The 27,889-nt window shown below is 35.7% G+C and overlaps 1 long non-coding RNA gene across 13 annotated transcripts in view; it reads left to right on the top strand.

The window, feature by feature from the left end:
• LOC141583742 (uncharacterized) overlaps positions 1-27,889 on the top strand; it is a 912,164-nt gene that overhangs the window by 47,019 nt on the left and 837,256 nt on the right. For 7 of the 13 annotated variants that reach the window (XR_012516613.1, XR_012516618.1, XR_012516616.1 and 4 more), the window contains exon 2: positions 24,873-24,993. The exons of 3 other annotated variants lie outside the window; for them this stretch is intronic. This is a non-coding gene — a long non-coding RNA (uncharacterized LOC141583742). The remainder of the gene's footprint in view (positions 1-24,872; positions 24,994-27,889) is intronic. 3 more of the 13 variants (XR_012516614.1, XR_012516617.1, XR_012516615.1) reach the window with 1 other exon arrangement.

Here is a 27,889-nt window from a genome sequence, read left to right as displayed (position 1 = left end):
ACTACTTAGAGAAAATCAATTATAACTTATCCTAGGCTCAGGAGACAACATAAAATTCTGGTGATGTTCAGGTTTAAGGTTATGCCTGGACCATTATATTATGTTGAGTATCAAATCCGTGGGGGAAATGGTCAATTCTGGGTTATTCACTCTACCACAGAGAGCCTACGTAAGCTTTTGGATTTCCCAGAAACTCCATGAGAAACAGACATTTCTCTCTTTTCACTGCTCTATTTCCAGTCTTCAGAGTCATTATTCTCAATGTTTAGAACAGTATCTGGGACATAATAGTTAATGAATACGTATTTAAAAATTATTGGAATAACTTGGGGAAAATATTTTAGGACCCAAATATAGATAAAGATTTGATACAGATGCCAAATTTAGATATACGTTTTCCCATTAAGAGCAAAGATTAGTCTAAGTGAAATATACAGAAATTGAAAAATATTTTTAATAGGTTTTTGAACTATGGGATGAACATTTTGTTTTTATTGCTGTAACAGTAACACCAAAGAAGTTTCAAAGGTTAAAAGAGATTTTTATTTTCTTAAAATTTTCAACAAAAACCTAAAAGGCTGAATTAGATATTGACCTCAGTTGAACTATTAGGTTTGCAATAGATAATGTTGTTAAAGATACTCTGCTGTAACTATTCTATAGGTAATAGAACAGTAAATAAATGAGTTAACTGTAGCCATATTCATTCATTAGTGTCAGCAATAAGATAATTATACAATCTTATTTCATTTAGTTCTTACACTTACTTTGCAGATATACACACACATATGCATGTATGCATGTGTGTTTTTGCGTCTGTGTGTATGTGTGTTACACAAATTGAGGTAGGTTATTCAATTTTAATATAATTTGCCCAATACCCCATGCAACTGTGCATCATTTAAATTCTGTTAACTTCTACTTTACAACTAACATGTCTCAAGTAGTTTCCCTTCATTAACTGATAACATTGTATGATTTTTTAGTTATGAAAATGAATTATCGGGTAAGAGAAATGCTTATTTCAAAACAAATACCAATTCATACTTATATTATTTTGTCCTCATTATTTTATTTCATGCTTGTAGAGCAGAACAATGTCTAGTGATTTCTTTGTTTTCTACTGCTGCATAAGATGCTATCCCCACTTAGTGGCTTAAAAGAACGATTACTTGTGGTTGCTCATAAATCTTCAATGTAGGCAGTATTTACCAGAATAGTTTACCTCAGCTGGGGTAAATAAGGGGTGGATAATCCACTTTTATGATAACTCACTCACATGATTGGCACATTGTGACATAATATTGGCTGGAAGCTCAGCTGGGGTTGTGGGTGAGAGGCTGAGAGGCCTTGTTCCCATCCCCTCACCCATGTAGACCCTTTCACCGATTGCTTGGGTTTCCTCACAGCATGGTAGTTTGCTTTCAGTAGCACACTAAGAAAACAAAGTGTAAGTGCATGGTGCTTTTTATGACCTAGGCTTGGAAATCATATAGCATCACTTAATCCATACTCTGTTGGGTTGAGGCCATCACAAAGACCCACTTAGGTACAAGATGTCAGGAAATAGACTCACTCCTTTGATTAGCAATTAACAAGGTTCTAGAATAAGATGTTAAAACAGGAGGTGCTGTTGCATTCACCTTTGGAAGCTAGAACTTACCATATTACTATTGATTTGTCATTTTTAATTTTTTATTATTTTTTATTTTTATTTTTTTATTGCATTTTAGGTTTTGGGGTACATGTGATGAACATGCAAGATTGTTGCATAGGTACACATATGGCAGTGTGGTTTGCTGCCTTCCGTCCCCTCACCTGTATCTGTCATTTCTCCCCATGTTATCTCTTCCCACCACCCCACCCCCGGCCCCTCCCCCATTTCCCCCAACGGACCCCAGTGTGTAGTGCTTCCCTCCCTGTGTCCATGTGTTCTCATTGTTCAACACCCGCCTATGAGTGAGAATATACGGTGTTTGATTTTCTGCTCTTGTGTCAGTTTGCTGAGAATGATGGTTTCCAGGTTCATCCATGTCCCTACAAAGGACGTGAACTCATCGTTTTTGATGGCTGCGTAATATTCCATGATGTATATGTACCACATTTTCCCTATCCAGTCTATCATCGTTGGGCATTTGGGTTGGTTCCAGGTCTTTGCTATTGTAAACAGTGCTGTAATGAACATTCGTGTGCACGTGTCCTTGTAGTAGAATGATTTATAATCCTTTGGATATATACCCAGTAATGGGATTGCTGGGTCAAATGAGATTTCTATTTTTAGATCCTTGAGGAATCACCACACTGTCTTCCACAATGGTTGAATTAATTTACATTCCCACCAACAGTGTAAAAGTGTTCCTATTTCTCCACATCCTCTCCAGCATCTGTTGTTTCCCGATTTTTTAATGATCGCCATTCTAACTGGTGTGAGATGGTATGTCAATGTGGTTTTGATTTGCATTTCTCTGATGACCAGTGATGATGAGCATTTTTTCATAAGTTTGTTGGCCTCCTGTATGTCTTCTTTTGTAAAGTATCTGTTCATATCCTTCACCCATTTTTGAATGGGCTTGTTTGTTTTTTTCTTGTAGATCTGCTTTAGTTCTTTGTAAATTCTGGATATCAGCCCCTTGTCAGATGGGTAGGCTGCAAAAATTTTTTCCCATTCTGTTGGTTGCCGATTCACTCTACTGACTGTTTCTTTTGCCGTGCAGAAGCTGTGGAGTTTGATTAGGTCCCATTTGTCTATTTTGGCTTTTGTTGCCATTGCTTTTGGCGTTTTGGTCATGAAGTCCTTGCCTACACCTATGTACTGAATGGTTTTGCCTAGATTTTCTTCTAGGGTTTTTATTGTATTAGGTCTGATGTTTAAGTCTTTAATCCATCTGGAGTTAATTTTGGTGTAAGGTGTCAGGAAGGGGTCCTGTTTCTGCTTTCTACATGTGGCTAGCCAGTTTTCCCAACACCATTTATTAAACAGGGAGTCCTTTCCCCATTGCTTGTTTTTGTCAGGTTTGTCGAAGATCAGATGGTTGTGGGTATGTTGTATTTCCTGTGAGGCCTCTGTTCTGTTCCATTGGTCTATATCTCTGTTTTGGTACCAGTACCATGCTGTTTTGATTACTGTAGCCTTGTAGTATAGTTTGAAGTCCGGTAGTGTGATGCCTCCTGCTTTGTTCTTTTTGCTTAGAATTGACTTGGCTATGCGGTCTCTCTTTTGGTTCCATATGAAGTTTTAGGTGTTTTTTTCCAGTTCTGTGAAGAAGGTCATTGGTAGCTTGATGGGAATAGCATTGAATCTGTAAATTACTTTGGGCAGTATGGCCATTTTCACGATGTTGATTCTTCCTAACCATGAACATGGACTGTTTCTCCATCTGTTTGTATCCTCTCTTATTTCGTTGAGCAATGGCTTGTAGTTCTCCTTGAAGAGGTCCTTTACATTCCTTGTTAGTTGTATTCCTAAGTACTTTATTCTCTTCGTAGCAATTGTGAATGGCAGTTCGTTCATGATTTGGCCCTCTTGAAGTCTATTACTGGTGTATAGGATTGTTTGTGATTTTTGCACATTGATTTTGTATTCTGAGACTTTGCTAAAGTTGTTTATCAGTTTCAGGAGATTTTGGGCTGAGATGATGGGGTCTTCCAGATATACAATCATGTCATCTGCAAATAGAGACAATTTGATTTCCTCCTTTCCAATTTGGATACCCTTTATTTCTTTTTCTTGCCTGATTGCTCTGGCTAGAACTTCCAGTACTATATTGAATAGGAGTGGTGAGAGAGGGCATCCTTGTCTAGTGCCAGATTTCAAAGGGAATGCTTCCAGTTTTTGCCCATTCAGTATGATATTGGCTGTTGGTTTGTCGTAAATAGCTTTTATTGTTTTGAAATACGTTCCGTCAGTACCTAGTTTATTGAGGGTTTTTAGCACAAAGCGTTGTTGAATTTTGTCAAAAGCCTTCTCTGCATCAATCGAGATAATCATGTGGTTTTTGTCTTTGGTTCTGTTTATGTGGTGAATTACGTTTATGGGCTTTTGCGTATGTTGAACCAGCCTTGCATCCCCGGGATGAATCCTACTTGATCATGTTGGATGAGCTTTTTGATATGCTGTTGCAATCGGTTTGCCAGTATTTTATTGAAGATTTTTGCATCTATGTTCATCATGGATATTGGCCTGAAATTTTCTTTTCTTGTTGAGTCTCTGCCGGGTTTTGGTATCAGGATGATGTTTGTCTCGTAAAATGATTTGGGAAGGATTCCCTCTTTTTGGATTGTCTGGAATAGTTTCAGAAGGAATGGTATCAGCTCCTCTTTGTATGTCTGGTAGAATTCAGCTGTGAACCCATCTGGACCTGGGCTTTTCTTGGGTGGTAGGCTCTTTATTGCTGCCTCGACTTCAGACCATGTTATTGGTCTATTCAGGGTTTCGGCTTCTTCCAGGTTTAGGCTTGGGAGGATGCAGGTGTCCAGGAATTTATCCATTTCTTCCAGGTTTACTAGTTTATGTGCATAGAGTTGTTTGTAATCATCTCTGATGATGGTTTGGATTTCTGTGGAATCTGTGGTGATATCCTCTTTATCGTTTTTTATTGCATCAATTTGGTTATTCTCTCTTTTCTTTTTAATTAATCTGGCTAGTGGTCTGTCTATTTTGTTGATCTTTTCAAAAAACCAGCTCCTGGATTTATTGATTTTTTGAAGAGTTTTTTGTGTCTCTATTTCCTTCAGTTCTGCTCTGATCTTAGTTATTTCCTGTCTTCTGCTAGGTTTTGAGTTTTTTTGATCTTGCTCCTCTAGCTCTTTCAATTTTGCTGATAGGGTGTCAATTTTCGATCTCTCCTTTCTTCTCATGTGGGCACTCATTGCTATATATTTTCCTCTAGAGACTGCTTTAAAAGTGTCCCATAGATTCCGGTATGTTGTGTCTTCGTTCTCATTGGTTTCGAAGAACATCTTTATTTCTGCCTTCATTTCATTGTTTATCCAGTCAACATTCAAGAGCAAGTTGTTCAGTTTCCATGAAGCTGTGCTGTTCTGAGTTAGTTTCTGCATTCTGAGTTCTAACTCGATTGCACTGTGGTCTGAGAGACTGTTTGTTATGATTTCTGTTCTTTTCCATTTGCTGAGGAGTGATTTATTGCCAATTATGTGGTCAATTTTAGAGTAGGTGTGATGTGGTGCTGAGAAGAATGTATATTCTGTGGATTTGGGGTGGAGAGTTCTGTAAATGTCTATTAGGTTTGCTTGTTCCAGGTCTGTATTCAGGTCCTGGATATCGTTGTTGATTTTCTGTCTGGTTAATCTGTCTAATATTGACAATGGGGTGTTAAAGTCTCCCACTATTATTGTGTGGGAGTCTAAGTCTCTTTGTAAGTCATTAAGAACTTGCCTTATGTATCTGGGTGCTCCTGTATTGGGTGCGTATATATTTAGGATCGTTAGCTCTTCTTGTTGCAGTGATCCTTTTACCATTATGTAATGTCCTTCTTTGTCTCTTTTGATCTTTGTTGCTTTAAAGTCTATTTTATCAGAGATGAGAATTGCAACTCCTGCCTTTTTTTGCTCTCCATTTGCTTGGTAGATCTTCCTCCATCCCTTTATTTTGAGCCTTTGTGTATCCTTGCATGTAAGATGGGTTTCCTGGATACAGCACACTGATGGGTTTTGGCTTTTTATCCAATTTGCCAGTCTGTGTCTTTTGATTGGGGCATTTAGTCCATTGACATTTAGGGATAGTATTGTTATGTGTGAATTTGATACTGTCATTTTGATGCTACCTGGCTGTTTTGTTGGTTAGTTGATGCAGCTTCTTGATTGTGTTGATGCTGTTTTACCATTTGGTGTGTTTTTGGAGTGGCTGGTACTGGTTGTTCCTTTATATGTGTAGAGCCTCTTTCAGAAGTTCTTGTAGAGCAGGTTTGGTGGTGATGAAATCTCTGAGTGCTTGCTTGTTCACAAAGGATTTTATTTTTCCTTCACTTATGAAGCTTAGTTTGGCTGGATAGGAGATTCTGCGTTGAAAATTCTTTTCTTTAAGGATGTTGAATATTGGCCCCCAATCTCTTTTGGCTTTTGGGTTTCTGCTGAGAGATCTGCTGTGAGTCTAATGGGCTTCCCTTTGTGGGTAACTCGACCTTTCTCTCTGGCTGCCCTTAGCATTTTCTCTTTCATTTCAACCCCGGTGAATCTGACGATTATGTGCCTTGGGGTTGCTCTTCTTGAGGAATATCTTTGTGGTGTTCTCTGTATTTCCTGGATTTGAATATTGGTCTGCCTTGCTAGGTTGGGGAAGTTTTCCTGGATAATATCCTGAAGAGTATTTTCCAGCCTGGATTCATTCTCTTCATCACATTCAGGTACACCTATCAGACGTAGATTAGGTCTTTTCACATAGTCCCACATTTCTTGAAGATTTTGTTCATTCCTTTTTGCGCTTTTTTCTCTGTTCTTGCCTTCTCTTTTTATTTCATTGAGTTGATCTTCGACCTCTGATAACCTTTCTTCTGCTTGGTCAATTCGGCTGTTGAAGCTTGTGCATGCTTCACGAAGTTCTCGTGTTGCGTTTTTTAGCTCCATCAATTCACTCATACTCCTCTCTATGCTGTCCATTCTCGTCAGCAGTTCGTCCAATCTTTTTTCAAGGTTCCTATTTTCTTTGCGATGGGTTAGAACATGTTCTTTTAGCTCATTGTAGTTTCTTACTACCCACCTTCTGAAGTCTGATTCTGTCATTTCATCACCCTCCTTCTCCATCCGGTCTGGTTCCCTTGCTGGTGAGGAGTTGTGATCCCTTTTAGGAGGAGAGGTGTTCTGGTTTCGGGAGTTTTCATCCTTTTTGCACTGGTTTCTTCCCATTTTTGTGGGTTTATCCACCTGTTGTCTGTCTCTGTCCCAGGGAGTTGGAGCTTTATGAGTTTCCGTTGCACTACTGCCTTTTTTGATTTTTCTTTCAGGTCGGACCGGCCCAGCTAGCAGCAGGCCTAGCCACTGCCTGCCCGCAGGGGCTTTGCTGAGCTGCTGTGGGCTCCGCCCAGCTGCCCTGAGCTCTTCCCTGCAGTCCTTTTTATATGGGCGTAGTTAGAACTGTCTGGGCAAGGTGGCCCTGCTTCTGTTATGGCGGACTCTCTCTGTTGTGGCAGGTTGCCTCGGCAACGGCGGGTTGCCTTGGCAATGGCAGCCTGCCTCTGTAGTGGTGGAGAGTCTAATTAATGGCAGAAGCCCCTCCCCCACCAAGCGGGACCATCCCGGTTCAGCTGTGCTTGGTTTGAAGGGCTCCACCCAGAGGGTTTCCAATTACTGTTTTTGTTTTCGTTGTTGTTGGGGGTGGAGGGGTGGGACCAACCGAGCCTGATCACCTGGCTCCCTGACTAAGAGTCTTTTCTTTTAAGTTGAAGGACCCTGCCTTCTGGTCGCTTGTTGAAAAGGCGCAGGGATCTCCTGTGCTGTGACTCAGGGAGTCGGCTGGAACTGCGGTGCCGGCTCCTGGCGGATATTTTACCTAGGAATCTCCTGGCCTGACTCGCTATTTCAGATGAATGGGCCACTCCGCGGTCTCAGGGCTCTGCTCGCCAGCTAAGAGGGCTCCCAGATCAGTGGCTTTTGTACGGAGAAGCGCAGCAACAGGGCATGGTCACAGCAGCCGCGCGGGCGGAATCAGCCCCACGGGGGCCAAAACAGCCGCACCGGCTGGGACTGCGACGCTGGTGACCCCTCTGCCTGGGTATCTCCTGGTCTGTGGGCAATAAGAGTTCGTCTGGAAATGCGGCGTCCACTTACCCTCTGCACTTTCACTGGGAGCTGAAGTCCTGAGCTGTTCTTAGGCAGCCATCTTCCCAGCAATCCGATTTGTCATTTTTTAAGGTTTCCAAACAAAGTCTTCTGGAGAAGTGTTTTTATTCAGAAATGAAAGTGTTGCACTTATAATCGTGAATCATTGTATTCGTATTTACATGATTGTCTTCTGAATGGGGACTTTCACAATCTTAAGGCTTAGGACCTTATTTTGTATTAATATATGGGAGGCCACGGTGTATGTCTACTATGAGTGAATAAGTGGAGAAATACTATTTTGTGCCGTCATTTTCTTAAAGCTTTCCTTATACCTAGAAAGGACCTTTCCTAGGATATAGCAAAAATGATGAGAATCAATCATCAGTATGCTTCATGTTTCCTGTATACTATTCGACTCTAATCTCTTTTTCTTACTCACTGTTTTTCTATGTCAACAATTGCATGTACACATAGAGAGTAAAATTATTTAAGGCTGGAACCTATATAAAAGGATTTGCATCAAGGAAGAGTTAATATTGAAAGTTTGTTAACTGGAGTAAATGGGAGAATTAGAAGTTTGTTGTAAACCATATTTAAGAACAATTGAAAAACAATACATCAGAAATTTCTGATGTCAGTATTGATTTTGAAAATGATCAGTTTGATTTTGATCTCAGTTACATCCTCAGCTCTTTTCTGCCAAAGATGACATTTTGGCATAATGAGTATTCTAGTTAGTATTAAGATGTAGTTTTGATGCTCATGACTTCAAGGTACATTAAAACTTTAAAGCAAAGAGTAAGAATGATTTATGCAGTCACAGTTTCTTTGTGTTTTATACTGAGTGGGAAATAAAATTTAGATAATGTGTAATGTTCAGTCTCCCTTTCTCTTATGCTTTCTCTCTTTCTCTGTCTCTTTGATAGAGTTGGTAAGGACAGTGAAGCCAGACATTTTCTTTTTGTAAGAAGGCAATTATGAAAGCCAAAGTGCAGTGAAATAATCTATGGGGGAATATTCTTTGAAATAGTCTGTTTGCTGCTAGCTTCGAGTAGAAAAATAGTAGGAGTATTTTTTTTTCTCCAGCTATACTTTTAATAATTCTACATTTTGATTTAATTTGATAGTAAAATTTAACATAATTCTATTTTATATCAATTATTTTATATTGGATGTTTATCCAAATCACAAAGAATATCTAGTTTGATTCATGCTATACATTAGCCTGTTTTCTTTTATATACTACCCATTTCTGGAAGAATATTTGATGACTTGGCTATTCTGTCCAAATGTCCCTTTCACTTCCATTCATTTATTGCTTCATTCTTATGTTTATTCATCTACTGTGCCTTTCATTACTATTCATTTAGTGAACATATATTATGCTTTCCATGTGCTTGGGCAAGTGTTACCTACAAAGTTAAATAAGCTGTTTTGCTTTCTCTGAAATTTATAATCTGTTTCAGAAGGTTACTAATTTTTATTTTAACTGCAAACATTGATATATTCAAACATGAATTCATAAAGTGGCTTCCTAGGTAACTGTCTATTATAATTTATTCATTCATATATTAATCACAAAGAATTTCTATATGAATTTCTTTCTTTGTATTCTTCATATTATGTGGATTGGTGCTTATCTTTTTACACTATTAAAATCACATCTCAAGGCCAGGCATGGTAGCTCACACCTGTAATCCCAGCACTTTGGGAGGCCGAAACAGGCAGGATACTTGAAGCCAGGAGTTCAAGACCAGCCTGGCCAACATGGTGAAACTCTGTCTTTACAAAAAATACAAAAATTAGCCAGACATGATGGCAGGCACCTGTAGTCCCAGCTACTCAGGAAGCTGAGGCAGGAGAATCACTTGAATCCAGGAGGTGGAGGTTGCAGTGAGCCAAGACTGCACCACTGCACTCCAGCCTGGGTGACAGAGCAAGACTCTGTTTCAAAAAATAAAATAAAATAAATCACATATGAAAAATAATAGAATATTTTCAGCCTTACCAAATGAACTGTGATGAGGTGAGAATTATTAACATTTCAATATTGTTAATATGGTATAGATTCAATAAAATAAAAGCCTTAGAGTTTTGATTAATATGTAGTTGCTTGTTACATAAGAACCTTTTCTTTGAGTTATTTAGTTTTCTATGATTAGGATCCTTCACCATAAGGGAGTGGTTTTAAAGTGTTATTCCTAGACCAGCAGTATAAGCATCATCTGCTAGATTGTTAGAAATGCAAATTATCAGGCTCTACCTCCTACCTAGTGAATCAGAAATGCTAGAGGTGCAGCCTAGCAACCTATCAAGGCCCTTTGGGTGTTTTTGATGTAAACCAATGTTTGAGAGTCACTGTTTAAAGATTTCCAACACACTTATTTCTGCAGCAAAATTTTGAGACATTCATAGGATACTACTGGTGGATATATACTTGCTTTACCTAGTTAAAACTGAGTGGAAGTGAACAAGCTTATGTTAGGTTCAGGGCCACAACTATGCCTGCTTGAGGTCAGGCTCCAGCCCCAGCTGAGGTGCAAGTGGAGTGGGTGGATGGGCAGTAGCTGAACATTTGGGGGCCGCAGGCAGGTGAATATGGTTTTATTCAGCAGCTCTCGCATCAGCAGCTTGTTCACACTAGCTCTCTCACACTATCCACCTTTATCTTGGCTGTCTGTTCTGACTCTGTGCCTCCTCTCAATAGCCTGCTCTGTGGTTCCTGCTGCCCCCATGCCTGCAGCTGCACAGCTGCCTCTCCCTTGCCTTCAGGGTCAGCAGCTTAACTCTGGATATGAACACGGGCTGTGTTGTGCCCTGGCTTCCCTCTATCCATCTGCAGGACGAACAGCTTTGATTCTTTTTCTCTGGGCGCCAGCCTTAGCCACGTTGAGCTCTGAGGAACTGAGCCCTGTGCACAGCGTCAGCAGGGCAGTTATAAGTTCTACAGATAATAGTGGCTCAGAGCCTAGTATGAACGCACACAATCAGCTTCTATAACAAGTGGAGTATGCGCCTGCATTCTAAACTCACTGAGTCATGCGGGCTTCAATGTCTGCCTCGGCCCAATCTTGACCAAAGAACATCCATAGATCTTATAGTTTAATTTTTCTTCAAAGAGCCTGTTATAAAACTAACAACATTTGTCAAATTATCTCCATTCTTTAGGAGAAAAATCAAATATATATCTGTCCCTTAGCATGCATGAGTTTGATATTTAAATAATCAAATTTGTATATAACTTTATAAGTTCTTCTGCAATTGTAACATTCTCTCTGATTTATAATCAAATGTTACCATTGGAATGCTGGCCTAATTTAGAGAAACTTGAGAAGGATAAAGCAATTCTCTAAAGTAATACTATGAGAAATATAGATAATATTTAATGATCACATTAATTATAGACCACTTCAAATATGTTATCTCAGTTTTCACAAATACTTTGTGAAATACTTGTCTCAGTCTCGCTAGTAGCTGGCATTACAGGTGCACGCCACCATGCTAATTTTTGTATTTTTTAGTAGAGACAGAATTTTGCCATGTTGGCCGGGCTGGTCTGGAACTCCTGACCTCAGGTGATCCCCTTGCCTCAGCCTCTCAGAGTGCTGGGATTATAGGCATGAGCCACCACATCCAGCCCACAAAGTACCTTTAAGATATTACTTGGTATTAATTTATCACATCAGCCTGTGAAGGTGACAAAGTTTTATGATAAGTTATACTTTTAGGAGTATTATAATGTCTTAGGAAACTTGTGTGTTAACTTCTTAATCAACAACTTCAAGACATTAAACTTAGTTAGTGTATCATTGTAGGTTGCTGTCTAACGAAGCAAGCCTGAAGGTAGTGGGGAGATGGGATGAGAATGAGTGGGAATAATCTTCCCAGAGTACCTACTTTGGAAGGTGAGCTTAGTAAATAGGGAACCATGAGGAACTGTAGAGTTTTTGGGAGAGGAGGTCAGAAAGAGAATTTGCTGAAATATACTAACACCAACCTATTTATTTTGGATCTGCTCATTGCTGATGCTTAGGGTCCCATTCCATCTTTTATGTGTGGCTCAGGTAACTCCGTCTTCAGTATGAATCAATAGCCCTGAGATTTGAGGTACAGTGCAGGAGAGTTCGGGGCTACTTGTGGATGGCTCCAAGAAGGGGACTCTAGCTCAGGGTAGAACTAGCCCATGTGATGATTTGAGTTCTGAGAAAGCTCCTAGGAGGAAAATAAACAGTTAGACATTGTGGCTGGGTAAATCTATGAAGGCTTCTCTTTTGTAACCCTTACTAACATTTAGGTGTAACTACAGAGCTCAAAAGAAATGAGGACATGGACACTCTTAGAATTCAGAGGGATAAGGATTTAGGATAGAATATTCTCTATGTGTGTCTCTTTGTTTCTGTCTGCCTGCCTCTTTCTCTGTTTCTCAAAAACACACACACATAGACATAAATAGACACATACACACACAGACATATATCCTTGAGTAACTAAAATAAAGACTGAGTGGGAAAAAATGGGGTAATGGCTGAGGAAGACCTTAGAGAGTTGTAGTATAACCCACTGCCAGTTCTTCTTTTCTTCCTTCTTCCACAATAGAGATTAATGTCAAGAGAATAATTCGGAAATGCTTTGGAGAAAATGGACTTGAGAGCATATTATTTTATATTTTACTCAGTTGTTTTTTCCAGTCTGCTAAAGATCTCTCCTCCAAAATCTTTTTCAGTTGCTTATTCTCATTTAGTTATTAATAGAATGCATATCACTAATGTTATAGAAGGAATAAAGGATCTCCCAATCTTTTCTGTTTTTGGAGTAAATGTCTTACTCTGTCACCCTGGCTGGAGAGCAGTGACAGGATCTCAGCTCACTGTAGCTTTGATGTCCTTGGGTCAAGCAATCCTCTCATCCCAGCCTCCCAAGTAGCTGGGACTACAGGCATGCACCAGCATGCACTACATTTTTTGTTTTGTATTGTTTTGTTTTGTTTTACTTTTTGTGGAGTCAGGGTTTTGCCATGTTTCCCAGGCTGGTCTTGAACTTGAGCTCAGGCAGTCTGCCCACCTTGACATCCCAAGGTTCTGGGATTATAGGCATGAGCCACCATGCCCAGCCAAGAATCTCTTAATCTTATAAACAATTTTAAAAATCCAGATGAATATAGAAAATTGCATTTGATTATAGGGAACAAAATATATAGATATAGCCTGGTATATTTTTTCTACACATTCTATTCTATATCTTTTAAAGCTTGGAAAACAAAGTATATTATTATAGGGGAGTAAGTGTATAGGAATTTTCATGAGGAGGTCTAAATTCCCTTTTAAAAACTTAAATTTTTATAATATAAAATAGAACAAAAGCAAGTCAAATATTACTGCATATACAAAATTTGAGCTTGCTTATGAATTTAAATTGGGAAACTGGAGGGAATTACCATGTTATACAAGCTACGATATTATTGCTTTCATGGAGGCAGTGAACTGCTTATTGACTTCAAAAGAGAAAAAATTGAGACAGTATCAAATTACTGGTAGATTTAAATGAGTCTTGTCCACTTATGTCTTTGAAAATAAAATTGAGTTATTTTTAGTCTGACATTATTTTTTTTATAATGTTTTCCCCTATGCAATGTTTTGCTACTTCTAGGCCTAATGGAAATTGCATTGTGTGAGTTTCATATGCCACAATCTACTTCAGTTTACTCCTTGACTTTCCTTACCTTTAGCAGTAAAAGTAACTGTAAAGTTGGAGTTAAGATACGTTGTTTCTCACATGCTTTTAGAATGATGTCTGCTTATCTTTACTTGTTCTTGGCACTCTCCATCATTGTGTTGAATAGGCTTCATTGTGTTGAATAGCAAGGTTAACTATGCAGAACAGTGTTTTTGTATGTGTAAAACACAGTATTTATGTAGTTGAATATATCAAATATTTTTGTAATTGTTTATGGGTCTGTCTCCTCATCTGCTGTTCACTAATTGTGAAAATATATTGGAAAGGCGCTGTTACTCATTTCGTTTCATAAAATGGTAAATATCATATGCTCAGTGGTATTTTGTGGCATTTTAAACTTGAATATTTGTTGAGTAGAATTCTTTTTTTTTTTAACTTTTATGTAGGTGGGGTAGTTGGAGATTATATGTAATTTAGTTCTTAATTTTTATATGATCTTATGAGATCATAGCCAACCAATGGGAATGTCTAAATATATTACCTTGCTTGTGTAAGTTATTATTATTGTTTATTCTTCCTTTGTTTCATTCTAGAGTAAATCATAGATTCTAGGAAGAAGCAAAATTTGAAATTTTGGGCTTAATGTTTAGATCTAAGGTACAATAAGTGATACCTTACCCTTCTGAAAGGGTGAATAGACTTAGTTTATTCTCAGGTAATAATTTGGGAAGTGTAAGAAAATATGGATGAGTGAATTTCCTATAACATTGTAGTGGAAATATCAAGTGAAATTGATACTCAAAGACCTAAGAAGGCTAGCATTTTATAAAGTCTTCCATTAGTAATGAAATTTCATCTTCCAAAGACACAAGTAACTTTTTCATGTACTTTGGTCTTGGAAGTTATCAGAAGAAATTTAGTGGCATAAAAACTATGCAAGAATTTTAGCTTTATTTATTGATACTACATCTATATGTATAAATGAGATATAATCATGTACCAAAGTACATTTATCTACTGTTTCTTGTTTAGGAATAGGTAAGAAACCCAGATTTAAATGAAAGTCATTTGTTTTATCTTATTTTCTTGCCTAAAGCCAACAGTGATTGACTGTTATAATACGAATTTAGAGGTAACTAAAATCCCAATATTGTTGAGACTACACTGCTATATAACCTGTCAATTCTTAGGGATGCACATAGAAGCCAGATACATTTTTACTTGCTCCGTGTATTGTGGAAAGTCTAAAGGGGCTCTTTTTCTCCATTGAAAATTCTTCATGGGCTTTGAGTTACATCTCAAGCGCTGGGTGATAGTGAGGAGTACACACAGATGTTTTATAGTAGTTACCTCATTGTATACCATATTCTTTCACTGTGTATTTTCCCAGAGCAATCTATAGTGGCAGCAGATAAAATGAGGGCAAAGCTTTAATTCTAAGGGCTGTTTTAGAAATCCCTATATAATTTTTGTTGCTATCACTTATCCTGGAATGTAATGGTAGGAAAGCTTTCAGATCCCTACTTTGTAATCCCAGTTGCTTGTGCTTTTTTCATGCTGTCATGGTTCCTCAGGAAGATGGGTTTTTTTATTTGTTTCATTTTTGTTTTTAACATCTCTTAGATGAATTTTTTTGTGCTCTTAGATTCCTTGAGATGGCACTGTAAGCTATTTATTCTAGAATAAACTGTCATTTTTTTTTTCAAGAAAGAAAATACAAATATAGCTTTATTTGACAGTAACATATATATTTTCAGTTTTAAAAGTTTATAATTTTATAAGAGCTAATTTTGTACTAAATATTACTCTGAGTGTTAATTCTTTTTTACAGTAAATTATCCTACTAAAATTGTAATTAAATATTTATTTTAGAGAGGATTTTCATTTTGTTCCTTTTTTCTCATTTATTTTCAGGTTATTATATTAAAAAGAAAAGGAAAACCCTCACAGATTTCTAAAAGAATATAGTGAAAAATATCTGGACCACATATTTATTTCTGCTCAACTCTGATTCCTGGAAATTTGTAGGAGAGATGAATTGTGGTCAGTGCATTGTAACATTCATGATTATTAGCATCAATATCACATAGGAGAAAGACAGTAATTTTTTTAAATGGCTAGAAAAGTAGAGCTCTGTCCTTCATGTATATAAGTGACACATCAAGTTGTAAAAAATTATTTTTTTAGAGTTAAATATGTCCTGGAGATTTTAAATTTATAGAAGAAAAGGATTGTCATATTCCTAGCACCAAGGAATAAGAACACATCGATTTGTGCCAAGGAAAGAGCAATGTGAAAAGCTTAAGGACATTATTTCTTCTTTCTCTGGAAACCCAAAGCTGGCAAATTATCCATTATTTTTTCTTACAATGAAATAAGAATAATAATAAAAAGAAAAAATACTGTAAGCAAGTCCCTGTGATAAATGCTTTATGTAAGTTGTCTCATCTAATATTCTCCAAAGCATATGATGTTATTACTATTGCTCTTTTGCAGCTAAGGAATCTGGTTTGAAGGGATTTATGTCATTAAGAAATAATAAATGGGATGTGGATTGGGTTGCATGGCCCAGTCAGTGTGACTCTAGAGTCTGAGGTGCTAACTCTGAAGATGTGGATTTTGTAGTAGAGGAGACAGTAGCATCAACACGTCTTTTCATTTTTTCTATCTCAGAATTTCTGCTTTCTGCTCTGCTCCTCTTCCCTACAAATAAATATTTTCTACTAGTGATATTACAATAGAAGCTTCCTTTTCTAATCTAAAAATTAGGAACAGATAAAGCTATGGTACTTGGATTCCATAGCACAAAATGCATGTATATTTGTTTTCCTTATAAAATATTCACTAACAAAGCTGATTACATTATATAGTAAATTGGGCCCTTGAACAAAGTTTTAAAGGAACTCCACCACTGGACTGTACTAACCTGAATTTATTTTATGGCATCCTACTTCTAGTGTAGAGCTTCTCCCTTTATTAGAAACATGCTGTTGCTCTTGCAGATTCCTATTCAGTGTTTGGAACCAATGTGAGATTTTTTGTTTGTTTGTTTTATTATACTGTAAGTTCTAGGGTACATGTGCCAATCTTGCAGGATTTTTACATAGTTATACACATGCCATGGTGATCTGCTGCCTCCATCCCCCACCCCTGTCACCTACATTAGGTATTTCTCTTAATGTTATCCCTCCCTAATCTCTCCACCCCCTGCTATCCCTCCCCTAGCACTCCCACGGGCCAACAGACCAGGAAACCGTCATTTTTAGCAAACTGACACAACAACACAAAACCAAACACCAAATGATCTCACTCATAAATGGGTGTTGAGCAATGAGAACACATGGACACAGGGAGGGGAACAATGTGAGATTTTTAAGAGCAGTTTCTTAAAGGTGATTTGTAGTTGCTCACTGAAATACTATTAACTAAAACAGTATTAACCTAATTGTACTAAAAAATTCTTCGGCTGCTTAATTCAAATTAGAGTGGCTCTTGTTCGTCATGGGCTCTTAAAACTCCATCAGCATCAGTTGAATAGAAGTGTGTTTGTGTCCATTTTAGTGGAGAGAATTTTTATCTGAGTCTCATGGGGAAAAACTCAAGTTTGAGTCAGTTCTTTGCCTTGATCCCTTTGACATTTGTTCAGTTTTCTAAAGAACTAAGTATTACATGAGCATTGATCTGTATCAGTTGCTATTGATAATCCTGGATTATTTGATTTTTTCATTAATTAAAAAACAAATATGTGGAGTAAAGGCTGATTTCAGTATTACCTGTTTGATTGCAGATACTTATGTTTCCTCAGTTTCAAGATTAGAAAACTAAGTTCAGCTTTAAAGAATAAAAATTTTCCTTGTATTTGTTGGGTGTATTTTTTCAAAAAGAACTTGTTTTTAGATGAGGTTGGTAAACATGTACTTTGAAATAATATACACAGAAAATTATATCTATTTTTAGTTCTAAAGTTGCTGTCATTTACAAGGGCATATATTTTCTAACACAAGTAAGAAGCTTTTAGTTTCATAGCTATTAAATTCTATAACAGTCTTCTTTGCCTACCTAGTAGTTACCTAATTTCCATCCGAAATTATGGTTCTAGCAATGGATTGGATTATTAATGTTAGAAATAAAAAATAAAGAAATTGATTGGAATGAGTCATGTTACCTATAATAAAAGCTTGACAAAAATTGGATTCTGCCTACTAATATAAATGATCTAGATAAATGAGCAAACAATTTTCTCTTCTTAAAACAAGTAGAAAATATATAAGGAATAAATAATATAGAATAAGATAAAAGTAAGCTAAAAAATGAAAAATATATAATGGTGAAATTAGCAAGAATCTAAATAGGCACAAATAAAACTAGATTCTTTAACTGTAGTTTTCATAGTGCTGTAAAACTTAAGCTATTCATTAATTTATATTTTAACACTGTATATTTATTAAATAACAACTAGTGTCAAGAACTCTGTAGTCATATGCCTACAAAGATAAAGATATCCTCTTTCCTTATAAAGGGAAAATAACTTTTATTAAGTCCTTTTTGCTATCTATCTATCTATCTATCTATATATATATATATTGTTTTACTTAATCTTTAAAAGTGAATTTGACAATATTTCAAAATATAATTTGCATATGATCAAATAGTGCCTCAGAAGAAATACCTGGAAGCTAGTATTTTATTTTATTATTAATTCATTTTTTATTTTAAATGTGTTCAACTTTTAATCTACATTCAGGTGGTACATATGAAGGTTTATTACCTGGGTATATTGTGTGATGCTGAAGCTAGTGGTACAATTATCCCATCACCCAGGTAGTGAGCATAGTACCCAATAGGTAATTTTTCAGCTCTCCCCCTCTTCTTCTCTTCTTTCTATAGTATTTTCCAGTGTCTGTTCTTCCCATCTTTATGTCCATGTGTATTCAGTGTTTACTCCTCACTTACAAGTGAGAATGTGTGGTATAAAGTTGTCTGTTCCTGTGTTAATTCACTTAGATAATGGCCTCCAGTTGTATCCAAGGACACAATTTAGTCCTTTTCATGACTGTGTAGTATTCCATGGTGTATATGGAACATATTTCTTTATGCAGTCTACTGTTGATGGCATTTAACTTGATTCTATCTTTGCTATTGTAAATAATTCTGCAATGAACATGAAAATGCATGTGTCTTCTTAGTAGAAAAAATATTTTTTCTATTAATGAAAATGTTGGGTTGAATGGTAGTTTTGTTTAAAATTCTTTGAAAAATTACTAAATGGCTTTCAATAGTAACTGGACTAATTTACATTCCCACAAACAGTGTGTAAGTGTTCCTTTTTCTCTGCATCTTACCAGAACCTATTGTTTTTTGACTTTTTAATAATAGTCATTCTGACCAGTGTGAGATGGTAATTCATTGTTGGTTTTCATTTGAATTTCTCTGATGACTAATAATGTTGAGCATCTTTTCATATGTGTGTTGGCCACTTGTATGTCTTCTTTTCAGAGGTATCTTTTCATATCTTTTGTCTACTTTTTAATGAGATTACAGGTTCAATTTCAGAACATATTGGTCTATTAACATTTTTACTTTCTTCCTGGTTTAACCTTGGAAAGTATCTTTCTCTATATTTGATTGAGTGTTGAGTTTAACTTCAGAATTTGTTAGTTTTCTGCCTCAATGATCTGCCTAATGTTGTCACTGGAGGTATTGAACTTTCCAACTGTAACTGTATGTCTGTCTAGGTCAAGAAGAATTTTTGTATGAATCTGCGTGTACCAATGTTTAATGCATAAATATTTAGGATAATTAAATTATGTTGAATTGAACCTTTTTAAAAGTAATGTTGTCCTTTTTCCTTGATTGTTTTGGTTTAAAGCCTGTTTTACTTCACTTAAAGTATGTTGGTTTATGTGATATTTTGATCTCTCAGTGGGAGTGGCACTTTTTTGCCTGCATCTAATCAGCCACCTTCTCCTCATATTTACTTATTTCTTGAGATGGAGTTTTGCAATGTTGCCCAGACTGGTCTTGAATGTCTTGCCTCAAGCAGTCCTTCCACCTCAGCCTCCTGAGTTACTGGGACAATAGGCATGTGCCACCAGACACAGCTATAGTGTTTTAATAACTAACTCTAAAACAGTAAGGGATACTTATTTCACATGAGGGAGATTTGATGAGGCTATTGATGATGCTTTCTTTTTTATTTATTTATTTTTTAATTGCATTTTAGGTTTTGGGGTACATGTGAAGAACATGTAAGATTGTTGCATAGGTTCACACATGGCAGTGTGGTTTGCTGCCTTCCTTCCCCTCACCTGTATCTGTCATTTCTGATGCTTTCTTATATAGCATTCTTTCAGACTTGGTGCTCTGTTTTGAAAAGATTTTGTTTTAAATTTTACAATAATGGCCAACAAAGGGAATCTAAACCTCGTGGCATATTCCTGTTGTTTATGGACAACCTCTAGAGTTTAAGGTTCTTTAACTCCTTTTGCATTATTACAAACCTGTATATGATGCCATGTTGTACATTTTCTTGGACAAACAGAACCCTAAGTTGGCCATAGTAATTTCTATGCCTACTTACCAAATGGAACATTAACATAAAATTTTAAAATGTGATAAAAATGAATTGGCATTTCTGAGATTTCAGATTTTCAGTATTATATTTTGAGGTAGAACTTTTCTATCCTATTTCCTATATACATATAAAAATAAGGCTCCAATTCAAAGGAATTTGAGCTTGGACTTTCACCTGTTTGGCTGGTAATTAATTATAGATTTAAAGTAGTTTATCCCTGACATTTGAATAGTTCCTTTTCTGAATTAGTGTACAGTCTAGTTTCATGAAACATGATGACACTCAACATACATGGGAATTGAATACTAGTTCTGCCCATATACAACATATAAGGTATTTAACTTATTTATAAATGAAGGTTTTAGAAATCTATAAGATATTTTACTTAATTATGATTAGTTAATACTGAAAGTATACAGTAAAATGTTTAACCTACATAAAACCTCCTATAATTATAAACCTATAATACTATTTGATCATTTTGATTCAAATAGTATTATAAAGTATATTCGCATGCAAAAATGAACATTTTAATTTCATAATTTGGTCTGTATAAGGAGACAAATATATGAATGTACTATAGGAAAGATTGAAAGAGCAGAGGGACTGCTAGAATGAATTAAGTGAGAGAAGATACTCCTGACTGAGAGAGGAAAAATAAGGAGAGGAAAAATAAGAGTGACCAATCAAAAGAAGTAGGATCCTGAGCTCAGGCAATCCGCTTGCCTTGGTCTCTCAAAGTGCTAGGATTATGCCTGGCCCAGAGTTTGAGACTAGCCTGGGGAACATGGTAAAACCCCGTCTCTACTAAAATACAAAAAATTAGCCAGGCATGGCAGCATGTGCCTGTAGTCCCAGCTACCTGGGAGGCTGAGACAGAAGAATCACTTGAACCTGGGAGACAGAAGTTGATGTGACAGAGTGCAAATTTGTCTCAAAAAAACAACAAAAAAAAGGATCCCAGTGGCAAAGGCTTCTGCAGATCTGCTGCTTTGTGACTCTCCAGTGTAGTTGTTTAAGAAGGGGCCCAGTCTGCCTAAGATCACCAGATCTTTCCTAGAGGTTAACAAGTTCAGTAACAGCAACCTCTTATAGAAGCAGCACAGCCAGGGCCAGAACTGAAAAATAGGGGAAGAATTAACTAGCAGAAGGCTGAAAGGGAATTATTTGGTACTGCACAGATTAAACCATGCATTGGAGAAAAGCAGTGAATGGCCCCAAAATTTCCCATTGTTGTCCTGTGGAGCAATAAAAAGAGAACACTTGCAAAAGAGGGAAATGAACATTTTTGTGGTTGAAACTGTATAAAGATTGCTCATGTAATGATTAATGTAGATTTTGCTGTATAGTATATTTACTGGTTTAATCTCTATACATCACTTTTGGTAAGAATACTTGTCTTCTGTTTCAGATATGCCCATCTCTATTCAAAGTCAACTATCAAAGGGCATTGCTAAAGAGAGAGAAAACACTATACAAATTGTCTGAAGGGAATTTTTGAAAGAATATATTTGCTATTATATATTATTTAACAAAATAGGTTTGGGCATATCCAAACTTTTCGTCTCTCTCTCTCTCCACTCCCCTTCCCTGCCTCTCTCCTTTTTATCTGCTTTTGGCTAAGTTACTAAAAAATAAAATAAGCTATTAAACTAAAATGTAGTTAAAAATTAAAAAATAATTAAAGAGACTAAATTTTTCTTATGGGTCAGAATTGTCACTATGATATTGTTACTCAGTGTGCTTATATTAGTGAACTTTAACTCTACTTAATGAACTGTAGACCTTTGTTTAACTCTTAATTCTCTGAGGATTTTATCTAGAGATGGTTAGGAATTAGGACCAACTTCTGTGACAGCCAATAAAAACACTCAACTTCCTGAAATTCTTACACTAGATGAGGAAGAATAATTGCATATGTATAATTTTATACATAAAACACTTTTTCCTATTCAGGTACAATATAGTAAAGCCTTAAGTATTTGAAAAACAATTGGCCCTATGGCTTTATTTATTGTTTTCATTGGTACATGAATTTTTTTTTTTTTTTTTTTTTTTTTTTTGAGACGCAGTTTCGCTCTTGTTACCCAGGCTGGAGTGCAATGGCGCGATCTCGGCTCACTGCAACCTCCGCCTCCTGGGTTCAGGCAATTCTCCTGCCTCAGCCTCCTGAGTAGCTGGGATTACAGGCACGCGCCACCATGCCCAGCTAATTTTTTGTATTTTTAGTAGAGACGGGGTTTCACCATGTTGACCAGGATGGTCTCGATCTCTTGACCTCGTGATCCACCCGCCTCGGCCTCCCAAAGTGCTGGGATTACAGGCTTGAGCCACCGCGCCCGGCCGGTACATGAATATTTTATTTTCTTATTCTTGTGGGGCAAAATCCCATGATGATCACTCACATTTGTAGAGAAAATTGTCTCCTTTCTCTCCATACATCATAATAGCTAAAGAAAAGTAGGTTTTAACCAATAGAAATAGAACAAATGCCAATGTAGTTATGTTTACGATTAAGTGTGTTTGAATGTGATTAAATGTGTTTCTGTGCTCCTTGTTTCATTATTATTATTATTATTTCATTTAGGAATTGAAATGTAAGGAATATTCCAAATTAAGAGGGAATAAAAATATTTTCTGTAAAGTGATTGCTAAAGAAACAGAATATGGCAGAAATAAAATCTTTTCAAATTGTAGGAGGTTGGCACTATAAAATGAACAGATTAGAGTGGGGCCACTATAATCATAGACACCAAGAGTCTAACTCAAACTCTGTCATATATTTACTTGGTAAAACTAGAAAAATTGCCCCTCAATCTCTTCACTCCTCTACCTATGTGGAAAGGTGATGCCACATGTGAGAAATGCTTTGGTGATCAGAAGATAATTCAAACAAGTTAACTGTTTTCTCTTAATGACGTGGTTTATATCCTATAGGAAAAATCAGCTTGATGTGTAAATTTTCAGGATGATAGTTGTTACTATTTTTAAAAGACACATTTAGAAATAATATATAGTTTAAAAGGAGACATAAACATTGGAACATATAAATAATTTTCACTGACATTTTCAATAACAGCAGCAACATTGTCATTATTAGACTGTCTTAAACCACTGTGAATTCCATTAATATTAATATGTAAAATAAGTGTAATTAAAAATCATTGTTACAAAATTGGCTACTCTTCAGAAATAACATTAAAGAAGGATTCTTGAAAAATATAATTTTGCGATCACTGTACATAATATTTAGAAATGTTTGTTGGAGTTTGGCAAATTAATCACTAAGGAATTATAGAGATAATCAACTTTATTAAATACCTTATTTTGTTTACTGGAATCTGTTGTACATTCCTTTAGTTTGCAGATGATTTTTATTTGTAATGGTTTCAATAAAAAGAATTGAGATGTTTAGTTATAAACCAAGTAATGAACAATATAGTTGTGGGAAATTTATGGCTTATCCTAAGAAATAAATGGAATCTGGAAATTTTAATATTCTAAATATCAAATCTATCAAACTAGTTTCAGAATATGAAGGGTATGTTTATGATTTTGGATATATTTGGAAGATAATTACAGATTTCTATCAAACTATGTGACTCAAAAGCTTGGATTAAAACAAAATATATATATATATATATATAGGCATTGATTCTAGAGCCTGTGAGCATAAATAGGTCTGAAATTATCAAAGGTCATTGCTTTTTGTGATGCATCTTGCATATAGATTACTCAGAGATCTTGGTGAAAGCGAAACAAAGTAAGAGACTGTAATTCTGCTTTTCTTAAATTTGTGTGCTAATTAAGCTTGAGATTGATAAATGTAATATAGTAAATAAGGCAGGGCAGTTTCAATCACAGATACTTTATGAAGTAACATTTTTATAAAACAAGAATCCTAAATCCTATGCTATATAGTGACACAGATATTTGAGTCAAAAATATTTATTAAATCTAGTAGGTCTTGTAGATTGCTTTGATAGTGCATAGTTGATATTCTGCTATCTTCTTTTTAAGGTACCAACTATTTTATATTTTTATTTTCTTTCTTAAAAAACATTTAATATGAAATATACACTGTGAATAAATATTGAATTTGTAACATATAGTAAAAAAAAAAAAAAAAAACTGTGTGTATTTCAGATGTATGCATGGTTTACAATTATCCTTGCCAATTCTGCTTCATTTTCTGGATTGAAGTGATAACAGCAAATGTTCAGATGAATGTTTAACAAGAAAATTATCCTAATTTTTTAACAAAATTTAATTATTGTATTGATGCAGATAATTTGAAATTATTGATACCTTTTCAGTGGACCTTATAATTGTAATCTTAAGAAACATTTTAAAAGTTTTACAGTGCTAAGAGTTGTTTTGTGTATTTCTCCATTTAAAAATGCCTATATTTGAAGAGTTACTTTATTTCTAGAGAGTCCAAGTTTTCTGCCACCTTGTCTTTGGTTCAGAATTACCCCATTTTGGCAGTCCATTATAAAGTTCTGGTAACTTAAAAACAAATCTAAGGCTGTATTAATGAGATAAACATTGTCTTCCCTTAGTAGACTGATAATAAACAATATATTCCTTTCCCTTCTGCCACTGTCTTTGTTTTAAAACAGTAGATGTTTAAAAACTCAGTAATCTCTTACATGTTTTCTTCAGATGCTAAATAGCTGGTTTTCTATGAGAATTATTGAATAAATAGCTTGATATATAGTCTTGCAACAATACTTAATGATTATGTTCCTGTTAACATTGTGGCAGCAGCCACAGTTGCTTTTGCACCAACCTAAGTAGTAATTATTAGGGCACACAGAAGTCATAGCTATTTTTTTTTTTTTTTAAGACAGAGTCTTGCTGTGTCACCAGGCTGGAATGCAGTGGTGTGATCTCAGCTCACTGCAATCTCCACCTCCTGGGTTCAAGCAGTTGTCATTTCTCAGCCTCCTGAGTAGCTGGGATTACAGGTAGGTACCACCATGCCCAGCTCATTATTGTATTTTCAGTAGAGATGGGGTTTCACCATGTTGGGCCAAGATGGTTAGCTGTGGGTTAAATTCACATCCAGGTATACTCCAATGCAGTGTTGTTGTTCATTTTTTTTTGCATCTTACCAGTGAGAAGTATAAAAAAATTGGTAATTGACCTTTACAGGCACTAGTTTAATATTTGTTCACTTAACAATGTGTGTGTGTGTGTGTGTGTGTGTGTGTGTGTGTGTGTGTACATGGAGATGGTTTTAATTTGTAGAGGTTTCAATAAAAGAGCTGAGATGTTCTCAGTTATACCATGCATACACATATATAACTTATATATACACATATAATGTAAATACATCTCTTTATGTGTGTTTATATAGAGATATTTTTCTATAACATACCATTATTTAAAATATATTCTTCATTATGGTTTAACATGAAGTAACTTGTTGTTTAATATGAAATGGAAAACAAACAAAATCGAACAAAGCCTAATGATCATAGAATTTACATTATATTTTCATATGATTACTCTCAATGTTAAATCAAACAACTCATGACTTATCACACTGAAAAAACAAACTGGTTTTGAAATATCTAAATTATTTAAATTTAGTTGGGAAAATTGTTTCTATGCCATAAAAATATATTTTGGTTGATTGCTTGGCTTAAGCTAAAATTTAACATTTCAGTTTTACAAAGACAGATAACTATCATGAATATGGCATTTACAAGTATTTTAAAAAATTGACTACAAATCAGGGTAGTTTGAAGTTTTTCTTTTATAATTATGTTATTGATAATGTACAGAAAAAAAAAACGCTGTAGTAATTTTTTTCTACCTTCATTTGGAAGAACTATAGAGCTATCATAGCCTCTTGGACCTGGCTCAAGATATTTCTTGTTCAAATATAGACAGAAGGAAAAACAAACTTTCTTTAGTAACAGCAAATATAATTGGCCAGATGGACTTCCATCTTTACACCTGCATCACCATAATATGCGCCTGGAACAATCAAAATGCATGACTGATGACATTTGCACAATATGAAGTTATAATTACATGTAGGGGATTCTTAGGATGATTTATTACTCTGAACAACAGCTGCTAGAGCTTCAACTCTACTTTGTGTAAATTATCTAGAAATACCTATAAAATTAAATAAATAAAACTAAACTGTTCTGACATAGGAAGCAAAAACCTCAAAGAAAATATCCTGTTATAGTTTTCTTTTTGTTCTAAAGACATCCAGAACAAGATAGTTAAATATCAGCATCCAAACCTTGGTAACTCCTCTTTTAAAAAATGAAAAAAAGCAGTAAAAACTGTAGATGCCTGTAGTAAAAAAAAAAAAAAGCCATAGTAATTTTCAATGTGTTAGATACTTAATAGATTTTTTTTTTGCCTGCCCAAATTTTAATTTCCCCTTTTTATTAATATCTTGATAGGAGGATAATTCCTGATGACCAACTGCTGGAAACCAGTCAGTTACATTATCTCTCCATACTACATAAAGGGGCACTTGAGATAAGCTCAGTCAGTTGTGCTATCATAGGAGTTAGTTTCTTTTACTGCTGAAATGAGGAAGAGAGGAGTCATCCACAGTAGTGGTGATGAAGGCAGTGAATTCTGAGTGGACTACACTGGCTCAAAAATTATGCTGTGGTTTTGCTAGCATCTTCCAGAGCTGCCTTGGGACCAGTCTGTTACTCAGCTGGTTCTAAAGCTCCAGCATATCCATGAGCTAAACTGCATACCTCTAATAAACTTCCAATATATTTTCTTCTAAAATTAACCAGATTCCATATGTTCTGTTTGCAAGTAATTAACTTAACTGATTAAATTTTAAATTCAGAGTTAGAAAGAATCAATATTGTGAAAATGGCCATACTACCCAAAGGAATTTATAAATTAAATGTTATTCCTATTAAACTACCATTGACATTCTATGCAGAATTAGAAAAGCTATTTTAAAATTCATGTGGAACCAAAAAGGAGCCAAGACAATCCCCAACAATGTTGGAGCCATTATGCTACCTGACTTCAAACTCTACTACAAGGCTACAGTAACCAAAATAGCATGGTACTAGTATAAGAACAAGCACATAAACCAATGGAACAGAACAGAGAGCCCAGAAATAAGACTACACACCTACAACCATCTGCTGTTAAACAAATCTGACCAGAAGAAGCAATGGGAAAAGGATTCCCTATTTAATAAATGGTGCTGGGATAACTGGCTAGCCATATGCAGAAAATTGAAACTGGACCCTTCCCTTATATCATATACAAAAATCAACTAAGATACATTAAAGTCTTTAATGTAAAACCCACAACTATAAGACCCCTAGAAGAAAATCTAGGCAATACCATTTAGGAGATAGGCAGGGACAAAGATTTCATGACAAAGACACAAAAAGCAATTACAACGAAAGCAAAAGTTGATTAATGGGATCTAATTAAATTACAGAACTTTTGCACCACAAAATAAACAATCATCAGCGTGAACAGACTTCCTACAGAATGGGAGAAAGTTTTTGCAATCTATCCATCTGACAAAAATCTAACATTCAGCATGTACAAGATACTTAAACAAATTTACATAAGAAAAACAACCCCATTAAAAAGTGGGCAAAGGACATGAATAGACACTTGTCAAAAGACATACATGTAGCAAACAAACTTATGAAAAAGCTCACATCACTGATCATTAGAGAAATGCAAATCAAAACTACCATGAGATTCCATCTTAAATTAGTCACAATGGCTATTAGTAAAAAGTCAAAAAAACAACAGATGCTGGTAAGGTTATTAAGAAAAAGGAACACTTTTACACTGCTCATGGGAGTCTGAATTAGTTCAACTATTGTGGAAGACAGTGTG

Source organism: Saimiri boliviensis, chromosome 2, assembly GCF_048565385.1.
Source record: "Saimiri boliviensis isolate mSaiBol1 chromosome 2, mSaiBol1.pri, whole genome shotgun sequence".
NCBI lineage: Eukaryota > Metazoa > Chordata > Mammalia > Primates > Cebidae > Saimiri > Saimiri boliviensis.
This window is presented reverse-complemented; position numbering and strand designations above follow the sequence as displayed.